The following is a 21,831-nucleotide window of genomic DNA, read 5'->3' as shown; positions in this document are numbered from 1 at the left end:
AGAAGGAGGAGAGGAGGAGGAGGAGGAGGAGGAAGAAGGAAGAAAGAAGAAGAAGAAGGAAGAAGAAGAAGAAGAAGAAGAAGAAGAAGAAGAAGAAGAAGAAGAAGAAGAAGAAGAAGAAGGAAGAAGAAGAAGAAGAAGAAGGAAGAAGAAGAAGAAGAAGAAGAAGAAGAAGAAGAAGAAGAAGAAGAAGAAGAAGAAGAAGAAGAAGAAGAAGAAGAAGAAGAAGAAGAAGAAGAAGAAGAAGAAATCCAGCGTTCTCTCTCAGCTTCTCCAGCGTTCTCTCTCAGCTTCTTGGGGGGGGGGGCAGATGGACCACTTGCCATGTTATTTGAGAGGTGCTTTGGCCAAGAATACGGCACTTGAGAATAAAAGTGGGGGAGGCTGTCCTGCTCTTCCTCGATTCATTCTCTGGGTAAAAGGCCATTTTTCTTGCATTAGAACACTTTCCCCTAAGTTAACAAGAAAAAATCTCGAAAAAGACCGCTGCCAAACACATCGCTGGCTCTCGGAAAGCCGAGGGCCACGTAGGCAGGCGATCACCTGGCAGAAACCAAGGTGCCATTATCTTAAACTGAGTTTGCAAACCAGGATTTCGAGGGAACCTGATTCGCACAGCTGCACATTACCCTATAAAACTGTGGTTAATGTCTTCAGGCTCCCAAACTGCAAATCAGCCTCGTGTAGGCCGTATCTTAACAGTGTCACACGTGTCATTCTCAACAATCCTATCAACCCATTCAGAGAGCGAGCCAGATTACAGAAGGGGCTTAACCCCCCCCCCTCTCTCTCTCTCTCTCACACACACACACACACACACGGGGGGGGGGAGGAGACTCCTCACCCATCCCAAGACTTCACAGACAAACTGTATTAAGAACTTAGAAGGCCTACCTAATCTTCCAGGCGTTTGTTTTTGCAAACAGATTTTTTTTTTTTAATAAAACACTGGACTTTGCTTACATGGCACAAAGGTGTGAACGTGATTGTACAGCCCCACAGCCATCTTGCTGCGAGAGAGCCAAACGCACGTCGCTCCAAAGTCTCCCTTGCCTCATTTTCACAGCCAGAAAGATAGCTCGCTTGGCGATGCACCCCATTAAGCAAGGTTCTCCCCCTACTTAGGTTTAAGTCCTAACTGGGGTTTTGGCAACCAGAATCTGCCCGGGGCGGCATTTTTCCACGATTATTCAATAACCTACTGGGGGAAAACACTGAAGGCAGCCCTCAACCTGGCAGAAGGCCCTGTGGGTCAACTATGCGGCATGTCCTGCATCCAGGGGAAGGCAGGTAAATTAAGGCCCCAAACTGGCATTTCGCCCGCAAAGGCCCAAGAGCGTGGCCTAGCCACCTGGCTCTCTCGGGCTTCGTATTTGTGTGTTTTGAAATGTCATCTATCTAAGCAGTTCCCTTGGACATCAGACAGCTCCCGGTCTTCCTAACGGAGACCCAGTTTGGCAACGGTGCCCTTCAAAGCGGCGTGCCGGAGCATCGGACACCTGGTGCAAGTAAAACGGATCTCTGCTCAAAGCAGAAGACAGGAGGACTTTGCTAACTTCTCAAGCTCTTGCAGAAGTCCTTGGATGGTACTAGATTTTGTTTGCTGCAGCCCCAAACCCAGCCATCTGATCCACAGGCACGTCTAGGGAGATTCTCCGTCATCCAGGTGGTCCCAAAGGTGCTTTTTCAAGAGGCAGCTGGACTTTTATTTGTCTTTGAAGACGTTTCGCTCCTCATCCAAGAAGCTTCTTCAGCTCTATTTATAGCAGGGGTCTTCCAATTGAGGGCTGGCTGAGGAATTCTTGGGCGTTGAAGAACACAAGTCTCACAGTTGCCACGTTTGAAGACTCCCGATCTACAGGCATGCATGTGAAGCTCAAGAGAAAGAAAGCACTTCAGTTGCATCCAAGTTCCTCTTGATCGGTGACGTTCTCTCAAGCCTATTTATTAATTCTCTGCAGGTTTGCAGAGGTTTTTAAGAAGAGACTGAGATAATGGAAGCAAGGGGTAGGACTAGAAGACCCCCCCCAAGGCCCCTTCCAACTGTTATTCTGCTGCCATGGTCTCCCTTGATATCTGACGTCTTCATGATGAATCAGGCCTTCAAGCAAGGTGCCCCAGTTGCCCTATGGACAAACAAGGGTCATGCTTGTGGGGTTGAGTCATTGCCTGGCCCCTCTTCTCCCCCTCAAAGCCCACCAAGGCACAGGAGAGCCTTGGGATCATCCCACCACATCACTCCAAGCTTTTCGGAAGACAAAGGCCACATTCAGATCCAGCCCCAGAGCAACACAACAGACGACTGAGCCAGCGACACCCAAAGAGCGTTGCTCATGTCCGCACAATTTAGCCTCGTGTCTAGTGAGTCGGTGGCTGGAGAAATGCCGGAGATGTGGTACCAACTGACTTCTCAAACGGGAACCTCTAGAACAGTGTTTCTCAACCTTGACAATTTTAAGGCATGTGGACTTCAACTCCCAGAATACCACAGCCAGCATTGCTGGCTGTGGAATTCTGGGAGTTGAAGTCCACATGCCTTAAAATTGTCAAGGTTGAGAAACACTGCTCTAGAAGCCCAATGCAAATAAGAAAACTCATTTGAATTTGTTCTATTCCCATTAAGGCTTCTGGCTGGGGAATCCTGTCCACACGTCTTAAAAGTCGAGGAGGGATCCTTGGTGGTCTCTGAGCTTGGTGGGTTTTTTTCTTGCAGGGGTTTCGTTACCCAAAAACTAGGTATGAAGTTACCTGATTGGGTAATGAAACATCTGCAAGAAAGTTACCTGATTGGGTAATGAAACATCTGCAAGAAAGCACCAAGGACCCTCATTTCAACCCTGAGTTTCAAAGACTTTCCTTTATTGACGTCTTAAAAGTGGCCCAGCTTGAAAAACACCAACTTTTTTTCTCGGTGTATGTGACACAGAAGAAATACAGACTTATCTGCTCTCCTTTTAAGCACTGCTAGTCCCTCTCCTTTTTATCTGCGGATCTCCCAGCATCTACTCAGCTGCATTGCTAAGGCCAGGTGGGCCTTTCTGCCATTTCAAGCAAGGGGGCTGTTTCGCCTTAAGTCACCCTGAATTCAGAAACACGGGGCAAGCACCTCCAACTCACTGGCCTTGGAAAACTGCTGGATTTCTACTCTGATTATCTTGACCGAGGTTTTATGGGAACTGGTCCAACACACCTACTCACACAAGGCTGCTCTGGGCCAGAAACCACACGGTTATAGTAAGCCTTTGGTTAGGGAGCAGTAAAGGAAATAAGGATGCATCCCGATTAAAAAAAAAAAAAGACAAAGGGGGAATTTGGGCGATCCTCCTTCCTTTTCCACAAGATGGTCTCAATATCCTCGTGCATTTTCCAAAAGAGCCCAGCTTTTTCCTTTTTTGTGGTTCAGGTTTTCCTTTTTTGTGGTTCAGGCTGGCGTTCTACTTCCGTGGGACAGTCCAGAAATATACAACAGAGGCCAGAGCTACTTCCAACGGCCTAAATAAAAACAGTAGCAGGAACAGGAATAATTTCATGTTTACAAAGAAAAGGGAAAGGGGGAAAAAAAAGTCAGCAGCCTGATTGTCGTGTGTGGCGGGCTGCAACCTTCCTTGCCACGAGTGAACAAGGGAAAGGATTGTTTTTACAAGCCAATGCTGAAGAAAGGGAGCACTTGGGAGAACTTACAACCCAGCCACATGGATGCACAAGGTGGTTTACAGGAACGTAGCCATGATCAACAGCCATCAGCCAAAAGAGTCCGGAAACGGCACCGGTTCTTAAAAGCTCCAGAAGCGTGACACCCATTGCTGAAATTTGGCACTGAAAAGCCAATGGAGGCAAAGTAGGCCAGCCCCCTCCCAGCCCCCCTCCCCATCCTTCTAATAAGCCACATGACACCTTACAATAGGGACTCAAAGAGCAGAGAGGAGCCACCCACTTCCCAAGGAGAGATCTACTTAAGCCAAGCAACCAGAAGCTGTCATTTTGATTTTCGATAACAACCTACCCAGCAGTGACTTAAAAGGCTAGATTATATTTCTTTTTTAAAGGCTCCCCAAGCAGGGACTAACTTCCACACTCGCCACACCTCTTAAATCAAGAACGCCTCTTCTGAATGGTTTATCTCTAGCTGTTGTCGTTTGGGGATGCTAACTCCCCACACACAGCTGTACAACTATAATACACAAGCAATTTCCAACCAAGATGCCTTCCTCCTCCGCTGACGTTTACATTATTATTTTACTGAAGAGTTTATTCCTCTACTTTCCTTCCACTGGGAATCTCAAAGCAGTTCCTGCACGGCCTCTGCAATTGGGCGCCAAGCCGCGTCAGTCATGTGGGCACAGCATGCTGGGAATTGTAGTCTAAAGACACAGGTTGGGGACAGCAGCTATTAACCATTACCCACAACCCCCTACACACACACACACACATACATACACACTGCCTTTCCTCCCTTTCTCTCTCTTTAAAAAAAGCTGCTTTAGTTCCTGCAAAAAATCACCCACGTGAAATAAAAACCTGTTTCCTTCCATTGAGCGAGTGTTAAACACACACACACACACACACACACACCACAAAAGGCAAGAGAGATAGCAGCAAATTCCAGACAGTCTTCGGATACTCTCGATGGCCAAAAGGGAAGCTAATACGTTTCGACACAACAGCTGCATGCATTGTTCCTTTCATTAAAATAAAAGGTTTTTCTTTTTTTTCCCTCCAGAACGCTCCAAGGAAGAACCCCCCCAAAAAGAGAAGAGCCGCCGGCCGAAGGGGGTCTCCCTGCAAGCATCTGAGCAACCGATGCCCGGGGTCTGGAGTCAAAGCACACCCATCCTCCCCTGCCAAAGGGCGGTCAGTCCTCTCAACTAGGAGAAGGCACACAAAGGAAGTGGCAAGCGGGAGGGATGACGTCAGCCCTCGCCTCGATTCATAAATGCTAAACCACAGAAGCAAGCAAATTGTGAACGGGCGGCCTCCCTTTTTTTTTCCCTCCCTCCCTCCCAGGAACCCGGCTTGGCATGGGCAGTAAATCTGCTGGCTGCTTCCACGCTAGCAGAGGCATCAACTTTCCCTGGCCACGGGGAGGAAAAAGGCAGGGAGAGAAAAAAAGGCAATAATCCTCGTCAAGTCCATCCGGCAAGCCAGATCAAAAAAAAAAACTGCAGGAAGGCTGCACTCCCCCCCCCCACACACACACATACACACCTACCCAGTGGGGCGAAACCACTAAGCAATCCAAAATAGGAGTTCAAAAGGGACAGAGCCCCCCCAGGACTGGGAACCCCCCCCCCCGGGCAGGGCTGCAAGGGGATGTGGGAAGAAAAAGGGAAGGGGGTTTGAAATTTCGAGGGGCTGTGCAGAATCTCTCTTGTGGCTTTTATATCAGACACACGCGCGCGCGCGCACACACACACACAAATGCAGAGTTGGTGGAAGGTTGTGAGCTAATTACCAAGAGATCAATACCATCCCTTTGCCACTGGATTCCCCCCCCCCGTCCCCGGGGGACTTTAAAATCCGCTTAACTTCCTCTCCCAACACGCACAACTGAGATACACATATATATTCTTAAGTTTTTTTTGTTTTTGTTTTTTTGGCTGCCTCCCACTACACTAACTTGGGGAACGGAGAGATGCCAGAGTTCATTAGACTGGAGAAAGAGAAGCTACTTTTCTCAAATCTTGCCCTCTCTTCAAGGGGATCCCAGTGGCTTAACAAGTGTTTGCATGGCACTCAAAGTCACATATGTTTGGAACCAGGCCAACCTGAGCCTCTCTCTCTCTCTCACACACACACACACACACACACCAAAAAGGATTCCCATGCCTTCTTCCCAGGAGCTTCAAACAAAATGCCAACTGCTTGGAAGAAAAAACGCCAGCCAGTTTTCCGTCTGGGGAAAAACCAGTGGAAGACCCAGCAAATGTTACAAAAGGGCCTTTTAGGCACCCGCGCGCACACAAACACACACACACACAGAGCAGCACACTAATTAAGCCACAAGCACACACAGAAGGCACGCCAGGAGTTGCTGCTTCCCTTCTGCCAGGGGGCAGGAAGAGGATGGGAGGGGGGAAGACCCCTACCCGCAGGAACCCAACATGACTTGTACAGAGGTCATTGCTCCTGTCGTGTCTTCATTATTCTTCCAAGTTGGGGGGGGGGATGTTAGCCCCCTTTTAAAAGTTGTACTGGCCTTATTTGGGGTGGGGGAGAAGCTGGGGGGGGTCTTCCAAGGATTTGGAGATGGCTTAGGGCCACCTTTGCCCACGGGAGACGATGTTCCTGGGTTGAGAAAAGGGGTAGGAGGGGGGGGGGCAACACTGGGTTTTTTATTTTATTTTTTAATTTTAAAAGCGGGGGGGTCAAATCAAGCTCTGGCACAGGCTATTTATTCTCCAGGCCACTTGGGACTTGTTTTTTTACAAAAAATAAAGTAAAAAATCCGGACGACCTCTAGAGGGCGGCCTGCCCTCCAAGCTGGCGGGGGTCCCCCAGGGCTGCGCCCCCCTCCCCGCCCAGCCGGAACTTTGGAGGCTGTCAAGCACCCCCCCTCCCCCGGCAAACACGTGCGGCGCCTGCAAGTAAACAGCCCTTCTCCGTCCGGCGAGGACCCCCGCCCGCCCCCCGCGATCGCGCTCACTCACCCGGCCAGCCTCGGGACTTCCCGCGGGGCGCGGAGGAGGCTCCCGGAGAAGCGTCGGGGGGCGAGGCGAGGCAGGGGCAGGGCGGGCAGGGGAGGGGAAGGGACGGGGGGCAGAAGGGGAGGGCAGCGGCTGCCGCCTGACCCCGCCGGAGCTCGGGCTGGCCGCTGCGCTCCGCCGCCCCGCGCGCTGCCCGCCGAGGGCGGAGGAAGAGGGCGAGCGGCCGCGCCAGAGAGGCAGCCGGCGAACAAAAGGAGGCCCCGGCTTCACTGCAGCGCCGCTGCTGGGCCAGGCGAGAGGCGGACGGCCGGGAGGACGAGGCGAGGCGCGGAGGAGCGGCCGTGCAGCGTCGGAGCCACGCGGCCCAGCAGCAGCAGCAGCAGCAGGAGGAGGAGGAGGCGGCGGGCTGGGCTCCCCGCTCCGCTGCCACCCCGGGCCCGCCGCCGCCCCAGCGGAGCGCGCCAAAACCCGGAGCCCGGAGCTTTGGGGGTCCCCGCCTGCAGATGGGGCGATGGGGGGGTAGAAGAGGCGGCAAGGTGGAGGGGGGAGGGAAAGGGGAGGGGGTGGAGAGAACCCCCCCTGCAGATGAGGGGTAAAAGAGGCAGCTCCAAAGTGGAGGGGGAGGGAAAGAGGGGAGGGGGCTGGAGAGACCCCCCTGCAGATGGGGCGATGGGGGGGGGTAGAAGAGGCAGCTCCAAGGTGGAAGGGGAGGGAAAGAGGGGAGGGGGCTGGAGAGACACCCCCCCTGCAGATGGGGGGGTAGAAGAGGCAGCTCCAAGGTGAAGGGGGGAGGGAAAGAGGGGGAGAGACCCCCCTGCAGATTGGGGGTAAAAGAGGCAGCTCCAAGGTGGAGGGGGGAGGGAAAGAGGGGAGGGGGCTGGAGAGACCCCCCTGCAGATTGGGGGTAGAAGAGGCAGCTCCAAGGTGGAGGGGGGAGGGAAAGAGGGGAGGGGGCTGGAGAAGAGGGGACAAAACGGGACCAGGAAGGAAGATCATGGGATACAGGGTGGGTGGGTGGGGAAGGGGGGAAGAGATCCAGCCTCAGAAAGCCATTAAAAGATCATAGGCACAGAAAAAGGGGCACAAATAGGCATGCACGCACACACACCCCCATGGGTGCCAGCCCATCTTTTCAGCCAAGGGGGATAAGAACAGCTTGGAAACCTTGCGCCTCGCTCTCCGTGCCCGCCCTGGAGTGGGCCAAAACCCAGGCCGGGGAATCCGCTGCCCCTCTGTGTGGCAGGGACATCAATCACATCTCAATGTCCTAATGCAGGAGAGTTGGGACCAGTTTTTTGGGGGGAGCAGCACAGAGAGGTTCAAAGGCTGTTCTAGACACCCCACAATTCTCCCTTAAGGCCGGCACTCTGAATGCCACCTTATTTGTTGCCTACATAGACATAGGTGTCCCCCCCCCCAAGATCAAGGGAAAAAAGGAAACCGACCCTACATTAGTGGCGGACGAAATAACAGGCCAACATTCCGCTTCGCCCTCTCCAACATCCAGGATTCATCATTTGCTGCTGGGTAGCATTTTGTCCCTTCAGAGATATATATATATATATATATATATAGAATATATATATTATATAATATATATATATATATATATTAATATTATATACTATATATATATATATATATATATTAGTCCAACTTACTCCATCTGAAATGGGCAACAACAAGCAGCTAAGTTACTCCCTCGCTACACTGCCTGCTTAAGGAAGACCACATACCGAAGAAGAGAAACCTTTTTGAGTGTTCTCATCCGAGGGGAACGAAGGCAGCAGTGAAAATCAGCTTCGCAATGAAAAGGTTCGGCGACAGGATTGCCACACCTCCCACCCCCAAAAAATTATTTGAGTCAGAGAGAGCTCCCCCTTCCCTTTTTAAAAACTGCCGCTCGCTCGGCAAGCCGCAGGAGGCCTAGCAGAGGCAAGAGTTATGCAAAATGCACATTTGGTCAACACTCTCCTAACGTTTGCACGAGATAGTAAGGAAAACGAGGAGGAGGAGGAGGAGGAGGAGGAGGAGGAGGAGGAGGAGGAGGAGGAGGAGGAAGAAGAAGAAGAAGAAGAAGAAGAAGAAAGAAGAAGAAGAAGAAGAAGAAGAAGAAGAAGAAGAAGAAGAAGAAGAAGAAGAAGAAGAAGAAGAAGAAGAAGAAGAAGAAGAATGAAAAATGCACATTTCATCAACACTCTCCTAACATTTGCAGGATAGGAGAAGGAGAAGAAGAAGAAGAAGAAGAAGAAGACGACCCCGGCAGCCACATTAACCAATGACTTCTCTTCCAAGGAAATAAATGAGAATTAAATTATCGTTTCCAAAGTCAAGGAGAGGGGGAAGGAAGGAGGGAGAGAGAGACTGGCCTGACGCAAACCTACCCAGCCTTTAACCCTGACATCAAACTGACTCTCTTAACTCAGGAAATAGTTTTGACCGCATTTCTCCTTCGGTTTAACCCCAGCAAAAGTGAAGAGGAGCTGAGCCAAACGGCTGCAGTCGAGGAAGAAAATTGCAGAAATCACTGCCAAGGTCGCCACGACTTGGCAGGCTGGCAGGGGGGGGGGGGAACAGGATAAATGGGGCAGGGAAGGCCTTTCTGTTCTGGGTGAAAGAAAGCGGGCACCCTCGCAGCCAAAACTGACCATCATTTCTTTTGGGGGGGGGGGGCAGCAAAAACACCGGAACAAGATCAGAAGAGTTGAAGCGACCTGCAGTTTTATATCAAAAGTATCCCAGTTAAATCCGACAAACGCTTATGAGAATTTTACACACGCACGCGCATACACAGTCTCCACACCTAATGTTCCCTTTTCTGGAAGGTTGATCGATTGCTTCTAGGGAGGATTAAATGGAGGCAGGTTAATTGTTCTCACTATCAGGAAGTTTCTCCTTAGTTTCAGGTTGCTTCTCTCCTTGGATTAGTTTCCACCCGTTGCTTCTTGTCCTGCCTTCAGAGGCTTTGGAGAATAGCTTGACTCCCTCTTCTTTGGGGCAGCCCCTCAAATATTAAAACACTGCTATCCTGTCCCCCCTCGTCCTTCTCCTCATTAAACTAGACATACCCAATTCCAGCAACCGTTCTTCGTATGTTTTAGCCTCCAGTCCCCTAATCATCTTTGTTGCTCTTCTCTGCACTCTTTCTAGAGTCTCAACATCTTTTTTACATCGTGGTGACCAAAACTGGCCTTAAAATGGCCAAGGTTGGGAAACACTACTCTTGATCAAACCCAACATTTGGAGGGAAATCCTTTGACATTGAGGAGGGACAGGTCTGCAAACCACCTTGCAAACCACCATGATGGCTTATTTGGTCTTTAAAAGCCACTAGGAAGCCCGGGTGATCAGGAATGGATTTTCGTAGATATGGATCCAAGGTCCACATTTCAGGAAGACGCTAACCCACATAAACTCTACACACCGGTACCTCTCAGCCAGCCGTGGCTATGCAAAGGCCCGTGTCCCGATTCCAGGCAGCCAAGAATCCAGTCCGCCTTTTGGCCCAGCCTCCATTTATCAAAACAACCCTGTCATGTCGGAGTCCCATTAACAGATAATGAAAGGAAGACGGAGGGATGGAGTTACAGGCAAAGCACTCAGCCTGGTACAGGCCTGAGCACGCCCCCCCCCAGCGAGCTGACATCTGACTTGATTATAAGCATTATAATTAAATGGAATACCTAGTTGGAGTAACATTAAGGTTGTGACACAAACCAACAAAAGCTGGGGAAATTCTACGTTAAGGCTTTGACACGCTGTCATTAACTCTCCCGCGATACGGTGGCGGGGAAGGGAAGGGAACAATTTGGAGTCAGAGCACTTTGTGCATGTATGAGTGTGTTTGAGCACAAACGGGTCCAAAGAAAATCTAAAGCGGCAAATTAATCTGGGCGTGGCGCTTCCCCCCGCCCCCCTTTCTCCATTTCCAACCTGGCCTTGCTGGGCAGATAAACTTAACTGTGAGTAACTGTGAGAGGGACCTTGGGAGTCCTAGTGGATGATCACTTAAATATGAGCCAGCTGTGTGCGGCCGCGGCCAAAACAGCTAATACAATCCTTGATTGTATAAACCGAGGGCTAGAATCAAAATCACGTGACATATTAGTACCGCTTTATAAAGACTTAGTAAGACCACACCTGGAGTACCGCATCCAGTTTTGGTCACCCCCCCTTTTACAAAACTGATGTTGCAAAGAAGAGCAACTAGGATGGTTAAAGGCCTGGAGACTAAAACAGATGAAGTACGGGGTTGCACGATTTGGGTATGGCCAGTCTAAAGAAAAGAAGGGGGTGACATGATAGCAGTATTCTGGTGTCTGAGGGGCTGGCCCAAAGAAGAGGGAGTCAAGCTATTTTCCAAAGCACCAGAAGAAGGCAGGACAAGAAGCAACGGATGGAAACTAATCAAGGAGAGAAGCAACCCGGAACTAAGGAAAATCTTCCTAACAGTGAGGACAAATAACCAGTGGAACAGCTTGCCACCAGAAGTTGTAGGTGATTTATCACTGGAGGTTTTTAAGAAGAGACTGGACAGTCACTTATCTGAAATGGTGTAGGGTCTCCTGCTTGAGCAGGGGGGTGGACTAGAAGACCTCCAAGGTCCCTTCCAGCTCGATTCTCATTTCTCTCTCTTCGCTTGCAGTGGCGACAGGCTGGCTGTGCCCGAAAGGCAGTTCTGAGTTCCTACATGCAGGCCCCAAAGGCCCGGGTCCCCTTTCCTTGTAAAGAAAGCCACAATGAGGTTGAAACCTGGAAGCAAAGCAAGCTGTGTTTTGGTATTTGCAATTCTCCTCTGTGGGAGGAAAACCACAAGTTAACTCTCTCTCTACTTAGAGATACTTCACTGAATTTAAATTCAATTCCCTTCCTTCTCACTTACCAGCAAGCTATTTGAAGCTACCTTACATGGGGTTACTTATCACAAGTCCCTCCTTCCTTCCTTCCTTCCCTCCCTCCCTCCCTCCCATTGATCCCATCTCTTCCTCCCTCTTTCCTTTCCTTTCCTTTCCTTCCATTTTTGTCCTGCCTTTATTACTTTCTAAGTAATGCAAGGTGGCAAACATATGTAATCATACTCTTTTATTTTCCCGTAACGAAATCCCTATGAGGGGGGGATTGGGTTGAGAGAGAGGGGAGGACTGACCCCAAACCTCCCCGCTGGCTTTCATATCTAAGGTGGAACTAGAACTCACTGCCTCCTGGTTTCTAGGCCAGCACCCTAACCACTACACACCAAACTGGCTCTATATATACCCAAAGAAAATCCATCCACTCAAGGAAAAGCTGTCCCTTGCTGAGGGCAGATATTCTGACCTCCTCCAAAAACGCCTGGCCTAAAAGTCCCACAATCTCAACTGACCAGATTCCCAGTCCCAAATATCTGGCCGCCTCAAACCTCTCCTTTTTTGTTCCTACAGTCGCATTCTTCCGATCCTTCTCCTGCCAGCTTAGGCTCAGCCTTGGCCTAATATTTCCCCTGTGCTGAAGGAGCATTTTGCATAAAGAAAAAGGAAAAAAAAAATATCAAAATACTCAAGCTGGATGAAAGGCCAACCTGGCTAAGCAGCCAAGGGTTGGGTGACAAGAGGCGGTTTTCAAAGAACACAGGGACGATTCATACCCTCTCGGGAGGGGTTCCCAAACACCTGAAAAACATTAAATGGCGCTCTGCCACCAGAACTGTTGAGCAAGGAGCCATTTTCAGAATTCCTTCGGATTAGCTCTTATCCAGGTATGCATAAATGCTTTTATCTCCCTGGCAAACTGTGCTAGGAGGAGGTGAAGGAAGAGGAGGAGGAGGTGATGGGAACTGCTCAAAGGCTACCAGAAGTAATTGCAAGAGCGCTTTACCTTACTTATCAGATAGATCGCATTAGGAAGGCATTATAAAAATTGGCCAAGCACTTAGAAGCCAAGCAGCTCGTAGGATCCCGTCCTGGGAGAGCGAAGAAAAATGGAAGGGGAGGGCAAAATCTCAACAGCAGAACCAGCTTTTTTTTTTTTTTTTTTTGGCTTTCAAGTCAAATCTAACATGCTTTGTTTAGCGAACACAATTTGTACCGGCTGGAAAAGTTCGCTAAGGCCGTTGCAGGAAGAACAATGGGAACTGGGCTCCGGACAAAATTGCTTCTAAAAACAGGTTGCTGGGCTGTGCAGGGCTTGGAACCTGACTGAGCAAACCTGTTTAACGCCACTCGGGCTTAGGGTGTGTAGCTTGATCTCATTCTACTTCGGGACATGAAGAGTCTCTCTGTTCCTCTGGGGCAGTGGTTCTCAACCTTTTTAATGCCGCGACCCCCAACCGGTCGTAAGTCAAGGACTACTCAACTGGTGCAGCACCGTTTGCAGAATGAGACTTTTGGCGGGCTCAGCAGGGCAGAGACAGCCTGGACAATTCCTATGGGCTGTTGAAAGCCAAGAGACTTAGACTCTATTCAAGAGAGTCTATTCTATCGGCTTTCAAAAGCCAATAGAATAAAAGGGAGTAGCACAGCTAAGAAAAAGAGGGGGGAAATGGCGGACTGCGTTGTTTGGCGACCCCCGTGAAATGGTCGTTCGACCCCAAATGGGGTCCCGACCCACAGGTTGAGAACCACTGCTCTGGGGAAAGTTCCTGCAGCTATTCAACTTGACATCCTTTTGGGGGGGGGGGTTGAGTAAGAAATTCTGAACATAAAATAGTTTTGGAATAAGCTCCGATAAGCCCTTATTCATAAAATTACTGACGTCTGCAACATGGGTCTTCAAATCTGGCAACCTGACGACTTGTGGACTTCAACTCCCAGAATTCCTCAGCCAGCCCTGGGAGTTGAAGTCCACAAGTCCTAAAAGTTGCCAAGTTTGAAGACACCCCCCCCCCGATCGACAACATCTTCATTTACTTCCTCTTGTTAGAGGGTTCCCCCCCCCTTTTCCTTAAACCATTTCAGCCAGAGAACTACAGTTTTGATACTATTGTAGTGTCTGTGTTCTTATGTTCTAATCCACAATGCCCTTGTGATTTGTTTTACCTGGCCACGGGCCAAAATAAATACTATCAATCCGAGACAAATGCATGAGAGTCTTTAAAACAAAAAACAGATCTTAGGAATATTTAGATAGGCTGGTTCTGATTATTTACATAATTCTCCTGAATGCTGGCTAATCAAGGCAAGGGTGACTTGTTTGAAGCTCTTCCTGTTGGCAGTAAATTAAATCAGAAAAAAAACACACACCTCTATCCGTGGTTTGTTTAAGGCTGTGTCCAAACTCATCTCTCTGCCTTCTACCTCTCCTTACGCCACAGAAGCTAACACCAAACATAAAGCCCTATCAACTTTCAAAGATAGTAACACTGAGGAAGTAAACTTTATGTTAGCGCAAAAGGGTTGGCTTTGAAGAGCTGGGAAAGTTTAATTTTCTTAGCCGCTTGGACTACTAATTTAGTGAGATGAAAGAAGGTTAGTTAGCCTTTGAACAGGAGGTGGCCCACCAAATCCCTTAAAATAAATCTACCTCTTCCTATAATAGCCTACATCTCAAAAGAACTCACAGACAGTATTTGAAATTACTGTTATCTTTTATCTGTGAGACTGCAACACATCTATAAATGGAGGGGCAACATGCTGGGCAGTCTGATACATAGAATTAAAGAAAGATCCAACTTAGAACTCAGGATAAATTTCCTGACAGTGAGAACAATTAGTCAGTGCCTCCAAGGCTTTTAAGAAGAGACTGGACAGCCACTTGGATGGCAACAGGGTCTCCTGCTTGAGCAAAGGGGTTGGACTAGACGACCTCCAAAGGTCCCTTCTGATCCTATTATTCCATGTTCTCTTTAACGACACGTACTTTCTTAAGTGGTGGCAATATTCCTCCTTTAAAAAGTTTTGGATTGAAATGTTTCATATATATGTGAAATATTTCGATCCAAAACTTTTTTTCAATCAAGATTATTCATAGATATAGATATACTTTAGATATATACATATATTGGGATTGTTCATAGATATAGCTGTAAATATATAGATACGTATTCAAGAATATTGGTAAAAATGCAACTCCCAGGCATAATTATGAATTATCATCATCATCATCATAGATACGTATATACTTTAGATATATACAGAAATATCAGGATTATTCATATATAGCTGTAAATATATAGATACAGATATACTTTGGATATATACATATGTATCAGGATTATTCATGGATATAGATAGATATAGATAGATATACTTTGGATATATGCATAAATAGGATTATTCATAGATATAGCTGTAAATATATAGATACAGATATACTTTGGATATATACCTATGTATCAGGATTATTCACAGATATAGATAGATATATTTGAGATATATACATAAATATCAGGATTATTCAAAGATATAGCTGTAAATAGATTCAGATATACTTCAGATATATGCATATGTATCAAGATTAGTCGTAGATATAGATATACTTTAGATATATACATAAATATCAGGATTATTCATAGATATAGCTGTAAATATATGGATACAGATATACTTTGGATATATACATACAGTATGTATCAGGATTATTCAAATAGGTTGGCTCTATTGCAACGGTGTAATCACTTAAATTCAGAAACATCAGGCAAAGAGCAACTGACAGCCATCAAATTATAACTAACCAGTTCTAGGTTATTCATGGAAAAAGATGCAGCAAGATATTCCATCAATCGGAGATATAAGCCAGTAGGGAACTTAAGCTTGCCAATTCCTCAGCCAGCGTGCCTGGAATTCTGGGAGCTGAAGTCCACCAGTCATCCAAGGGCCGAGTTTGAAGACCCCTGCATTACTGCAATGTAAACTTTTAAAAACCGGTGGTGGAAGAGTTGAACAAATGAATTCAAGAAACGGCATTATTGCTTTCAAACAGAATTAGCAAAAAAAATAAATAAATAAACAAAAAAAAAACCCTAACTGTGTCTCTGCAGAAGACTTTTTCAAGACAAAGCCATTCATGTTTGTGTAAACCGCAGAGAGGAACCACAAAGTTGTTCTTGAACTGGCGCTTTATTTCAGTTCCTTTCTAGTTAGCCAAAATAAAAAGGACTAACAACTGAAAGTGTGAGTTATTCCTTGGTTCAACCCTTTTTGCCGGCCAAAACCGACACAGGCAGGCAAAGCCATCCTTGTGGATGTGTTTAACATACATTAAAAACAGAGCTGAAAACAAAAGGGCTGCAGGATTACAGGCAGATTTTCCCCTTTTCCGCATTCTTGAATCAATCCAAATTGAGCCACAAAAACTACAGTTATCCTCTCCCATTCTTAGGCTTTTATGTGACATTCTTGTGAATGGAAAATATGATACCCTCCCTCGTCTCAACTGCCTGAGGTCGGTTTCAAGTACTAGAATGCAAAGCATGCTGCTTCTCTCACTCACCCATAATAATAATAATAATAATAATAATAATAATAATAATAATAATAATAAACCCCAGCCAGCAGAAACGATTACCAAATGCTTCCATTACAATCTCTCCAAAACATCTTTTTTTTTCCCAAGCAGGGAATTTGGGAGGGGAGATAAGAAGCTGTCTAAAAATACCTAGGATTAGCAAAGCAAATATTCTTAATGAAGAAAATTCCGCTATGGGTTTTGACATTACTGAACCGCAGAAAACGGTTGAATGGGGAATTGGGGGGGGGCTTGCTATATTTTTAGCGTGCCAATCACTTTTATAATCAAGAGATATTTTTTTTAAAAAAAACAGCCCTTTTCTTTCTTTTTTTGTAAAAAAAAATGACAATAACTAAAGGAAGTAAGTGTAGCTATATTAAGTCTTTCCCTCAAGAGAGCCAGATAACCTTTAAAAAACAGGAAGCCTGCCATATAAAAAGATGAAAAAGAAAGTTTAACAGTCCAGAACTGCGAATCTGCTTAGCAGTTACAGCAGTTGGGAACAGGCAGCTGAAGAGGGTGGAAATTCACAGATGGAAGCTATGACCTTCAAAGTCAGGGCTGGAGAAAATAAACACCTGTTTCTGATTCTAGACCTCAGTGTTTAGAGGGGGGGAGGAATTATCAGGAGCGGGCCAAATGTCCATCAAGGTAACAGAATGGTCCGTCCAATTTCACAGGTTGAGGGATCTTTGATGCTCTTTGAGCTCGGTGGTGGTTTTCTTGCAGACGTTGCATTACCAAACTAAGTAACTTCATCAATAGTAGCTCTGATGGCGTGCCTAGCGCTGATGATGTTACCTAGTTTGGTAATAAAACGTCTGCAAGCCAGCAACCAAGTTCAGAGAGCACCAAGGACCCCTGAGTTACAAATATTCTTTTCTAATGGTACAGGTTTTTCTCTCCTTGCTTCTTGGATGAGAAGAGAAACGTTTTCGGGGGGGGGGGGACAAGAAAAAGCAGTTCCCTTTTGAAAGGCACATTTGGGGGCAACCATAACTTGGATGATTGAGACTCTCCATAGATGTCTGCAAGAAAACCACCAAGCTCAGAGAGTTCCAAGGACCCCATAACCTTCCTCCTCCATTCTGCAAACCTGACTCCCTTCTAGCACTGAGGATGTTACCTAGTTGGGTCATGAAACATCTACAAGAAAACCACCAAGCTCAGAGAGCACCAAGGACCCCACAGTTCAACTGTGAGCTACAAATATTTTCTTTAACTGGAATTCATAGTGGGATATCTGGGCAACTGTTTCTGATTTTAAGCAATGTTCTTACTAGACTAGACTAGACTAGACTACAGAACAGAATAGAATAGAATAGAATACAGAACAGAGCAGCATAAATAACTTTACTGTCATTTTAAATGTAGACTGATCAGCATACATTAAAATGAGATTTCGTTGCATATAGCCCTCAAAGGATAACCACCTCCAATACATTAAGGCAGCCAGCAGGGGACCCTACAGAGCATGTAGGAGAGCATCCCCCTGTTCTCACATACAAATACACACACACACACACACACACACACACAAACACACAAACAACAGACCCAATTTAAGATGCAGGAAAGGGAAGCTGAGCGCCTGCAGTCAAACCCAATTTAGCCCATTTACTATAATAACAGCTTTCCGCGGAAGGTAGTGCTATAAGGCAAGGCTAGCATGACATATTTTGAAATAAAACCATATTGGTTTGGATCAAGCTGCCTCACATGCTCTCAGGAGTAATGTAGCTGGCAATATTTCTGTAAATAAGCTTCAGATCTCGGAAAGTGCTCCAAAACAACTCCCCGGGAAATTTTCCTTCAAACCTTTTCAGAACGAAAGGTCTGGCAAAAAAAAAAAAAAACCACAAAACAAAACGGGTGGATGGGAAGGAAGGAAAAAATCAGTGATCTTCCGTTTCTCCTTTTTTCTGTCACTGGAGAGCCAAAAAAAACCCAAACCCCAACCTAAAACCGTTAAGGGATGGGTGAAGAAAAGCCAAACAGTTCTGACACTTTTGGAGAACGAAAAAAATCTTCTTCTTTTTTTAGGCAAATTATTCCAGTGGAAGAAGGGAAGGAGAAAAGGAGAAGCCGTTTAATATTTAAATGCAAAGTGGCCCTTTTATGATTGAGTGCCTGACTTTGAGGCACGGAATGGACTCTTTATATCTTTGGAAGAAAACACAAGATTTGGGGACTGTCGTTCATTTCCAAGCCCCTGGAGAGCAGCAGCAGATGTCAAGGGGGTTATTTCATATTTTTTATTCCTTTTCTAGAGTTTTTAAGGGAGGAAGGGAGCAGGAGGCCTCTGGGATGCAAACAGCTCCCATTGCCAGCCTCCCTCTTACCCCAAAAGGGCCAAAATCACCTTGCCACATTGCCAACCAGCCTCCTTCCTGAATTCTTTGACGAATCCAATTCGCTTGCCCATCGTTTGCCGTTGTGCAAATCCCACCGCTAAAATTAAAAGATCTTGGAAAACAGCCTACAATCTCTCTCTGCCGCAGCTCTCCCAGAATTACTGCCAACTAGAGTGGAAACAGATTCAATGGGCTTTGCCTGACGGTATCCTTACATCTGTACAGGAGGCATCTTAAACCAGATGTTCAAAGAGAGGCGCAAAACCGACATGACGCTGGGATCAAGGAATCACTTTGGACGGGTGTAAGCCTACCAGGGTGATCACAACTAACGTACCCAACAGGGGAAAAAAAAAAACCCCACCAAGCATTAGATCTGGAAAGAAATCCTGTGGATCTCAATGCTAATCGGGCTCTGAAACCAATCCGCCATCTGGGGAAAAGATGAAAGAAGATGAAAGCCCCGGATTGTACAGCCCAAGCTGAAATACATCAAAGGATCAAGCGGGGCATTTAATCCCAGAACAAACAGCCATTTATGACAAAGGGTTAAGGGAAGACTTTGCGTTGGAATTACACACCAAAGGAAAACAAAGGAGATCCCCCTGCTTTGGAGAGGGGAGGGGGAAGCCCACTGGGGAACAGGAAGATAAGCAGGATATTTCCACAGGGAGAGAGGCAGGGGGAACTGGGACAGGAAATATTGGTGTGGGGGGGGACACGCTGGAGGGAATCGGTGTGTGAGTGTGTGTGTGTGTGTGACTGCTTTGCTGCTGGGTCTCACCATGCGGTTGGCAGTCTTGATCTCAACCATTGCAAAGATGTTAGATTCTGTACACTGGAAGTCACCTGGAAGCCACGGATTAGCCAGGATTATCAACCAGGATAGCGTTTCAGACACCAGAAACTGGGAAGCAGGAATTTTGTCTTAGACATGAATCCTAGAACTGCACTGCGGTTTTTTTGTGTGTGTGTGTTGCAGCTGCTGAAATCAAGTGAAGTGTCAGTACCGCTTTATACGGCACCCTTGGAATACTGGGTCCAGTTCTGGTCACCATGATACACAAAGATGTTGAGAGTGCAGAGAAGGGCAACCAAGGTGATTAGGGGTCTGGAGGCTACCACATGCAATGAACAGTTGTGGGAATTGGGATGTCTAAGCCAGGGGTCTTCAAACGTGGCCCTTTGATGACTTGTGGACTTCAACTCCCAGAATTCCTCAGCGTGCCTGGCTGAGGAATTCTGGGAGTTGAAGTCCACAAGTCATCAAAGGGCCACGTTTGAAGACCCCTGGTTTACGCTAATGAAAGTGAAAGATTAGGGGCGATAGGATAGCACTCTTCCAATACTTGAGGGGCTACCACAAAAAACAGGGGGTCAACTTATTCTCCAAAGCACCTGGGGGCAGGCAAGAAGCAACAGATGGAAGCTTAGCAAAGGGAGATCCAACATAGAATTAAGGAGAGATTTCCTGTCAGTGAGGACAATGAATCAATGGAACGACTTGCCTCTAGAAGTTGTGAGTGGTCCATCGCTGGAGGTTTTGAAGAAGAGACTGGACAATCGTTTGTCCAGAATTGTCCAAAGTCTCCAACTTAAGCGACGGTTGGACTAGAAGACCTCCCAACTCTGTAATTCTGTAATGAAAGCTGACTGTCTGACCTTGGGCCAGTCCTTCTCTCTCAGCCCTGGGAAGGAAAGAAGCACAAACTGCTTCAAAACATTTGGCCAAGAAATCTGGAGAGACCACATCATCCAGACAACCGCTAGGAGTCAACGGTGACCCGAAGATGCACACGCAGAAAGCCAGCATATACAATTTTAAAACACACAAAGACCTTACAAATATTAGTGGGGGGGGGGGAAGGCTTGCCACACCATAAAAAATACCTCTAACGCAACCAATCCAAGTTAAATCCAGCTGAAAACTTGGGGTTTTTTCCCCCGCTTGGAAATAGGACAGGGTTAAATTTCCTTTTTTTACAATTAGGAGACCCAACTTGTTAGCTCGGCCATGGTCAGCAGAGTTGATGGATCGCTGCTATGCCACCTAACGGCCTTTCCCGGAATGACCGTCCAGCCTTAACCGGCAATCAACCTCAGGATGTTATTTTATGCGATCAGAGAGGCTGATCCTAAATAAAGGAATGCGAGGGAGGAGAAGCACGGAATTTCCCCAAATCTCCTCCTTTTATCCTCCACGCCCATGGAGCCTTTTCAACCCAGAACGAGTCATTTCTGCTCATTCATCCTAGCGAGACCTGCCAGAAAGCAACATACCTGTAATGTCCTCAACTCACGCCCACAACGGAACACAAAATTTCTGCTGCTAAGTGAGGCATTTGTAAAGTCAGGGGTGTCAAACTGGCGGGTGCATCACGCACAACCGGTCCACGCCCAGCCGGGCTCCGCAAAGGCGAGCAACGTCGCCAGCTGTCCCGAGACGCGACGGAGTTTGAACCCCCTGTGTGTTAAGTGAATTTTGCCCCATTTTACAACCTTTCTCACCCCATTGTTAAGCAAATCGCTGCAGTTAACATTAGTAACCTGGCTGTTAAGTGAATCGGGCTCTCCCCTGTAGACTTTCCACCTCAGAAGGCCACAAAAGGGGGAAATCACGTGACCCCGGGAGGCTGCGACCGTCATAAATACGAGTCAGCTGCCCTGATCATGTGAAGCGTTGGGAGGCTGCAACGGTCGTAAGTGTGGAAAAGGGTCGTAAGTCATTTTTTTCCAGTGCTGCTGTAATTTCAAACGGTCATTAAATGAACTATGGAGGACTATCTACACCAGGGGTCTTCAAAAGTGGCCCTTTGATGACTTGTGGACTTCAACTCCCAGAATTCCTCAGCCAGGCACGCTGGCTGAGGAATTCTGGGAGCTGAAGTCCACAAGTCATCAAAGGGTCATAGTTCCCTCATGCTGGCTGAGGGATTCTGGGAGTTGAAGTCCACAAGTCATAAAAGGCCACATTTGAAGACCCTTGATCTATACTCGCCATGCTGAAGAATGAAACTCTAAGTGAACTGCCACCACGCTCCAAAGGGCTTTACTAAATATTACCCGGTGTCACCTGGTCCAACTTGTCTCGTCCCTGATTAGGATATCGACAAGCCGACTGTTGGATTATCGTGCCAGTGTTTTGTCAATAGACTTCCCTGGCTCATTAAATAATCCATTGAAGGAAATCTGGATTAGCACTTGGCAGGCAAAACAGCCTCTTGCGGACCAGCAAGAACCAAGCTCACCAAAAGATGGGAGGAGTAGTATCAAAAGTTGTGCATTCAAACACGGACCGAGATATTTATTATATATATTTTTCACACACACACACACACACACACACACACACACACACACACACACTGACCTCAGAGGTAAGGAATCTCTGGTTCACATCGCAGGACCAC

General features: G+C 47.1%; 1 protein-coding gene across 3 annotated transcripts in view; it reads right to left on the bottom strand.

Moving 5' to 3' along the window:
* Positions 1-21,831, bottom strand: part of RERE (arginine-glutamic acid dipeptide repeats) — a 163,162-nt gene that overhangs the window by 108,471 nt on the left and 32,860 nt on the right. For 2 of the 3 annotated variants that reach the window (XM_039367499.1, XM_039367502.1), the window contains exon 1: positions 6,648-7,109. The exons of the other annotated variant lie outside the window; for it this stretch is intronic. The gene's annotated coding sequence lies outside the window, so the exon portion shown is untranslated. Of the gene's footprint in view, positions 1-6,647; positions 7,110-21,831 lie in introns of those variants that run through there. 3 annotated transcript variants of the gene reach the window in all.

Source organism: Crotalus tigris, unplaced genomic scaffold (assembly GCF_016545835.1).
Source record: "Crotalus tigris isolate CLP2741 ecotype Arizona unplaced genomic scaffold, ASM1654583v1 scf7180000020588.15403103151:6194809, whole genome shotgun sequence".
Taxonomy (NCBI): domain Eukaryota; kingdom Metazoa; phylum Chordata; class Lepidosauria; order Squamata; family Viperidae; genus Crotalus; species Crotalus tigris.
This window is presented reverse-complemented; position numbering and strand designations above follow the sequence as displayed.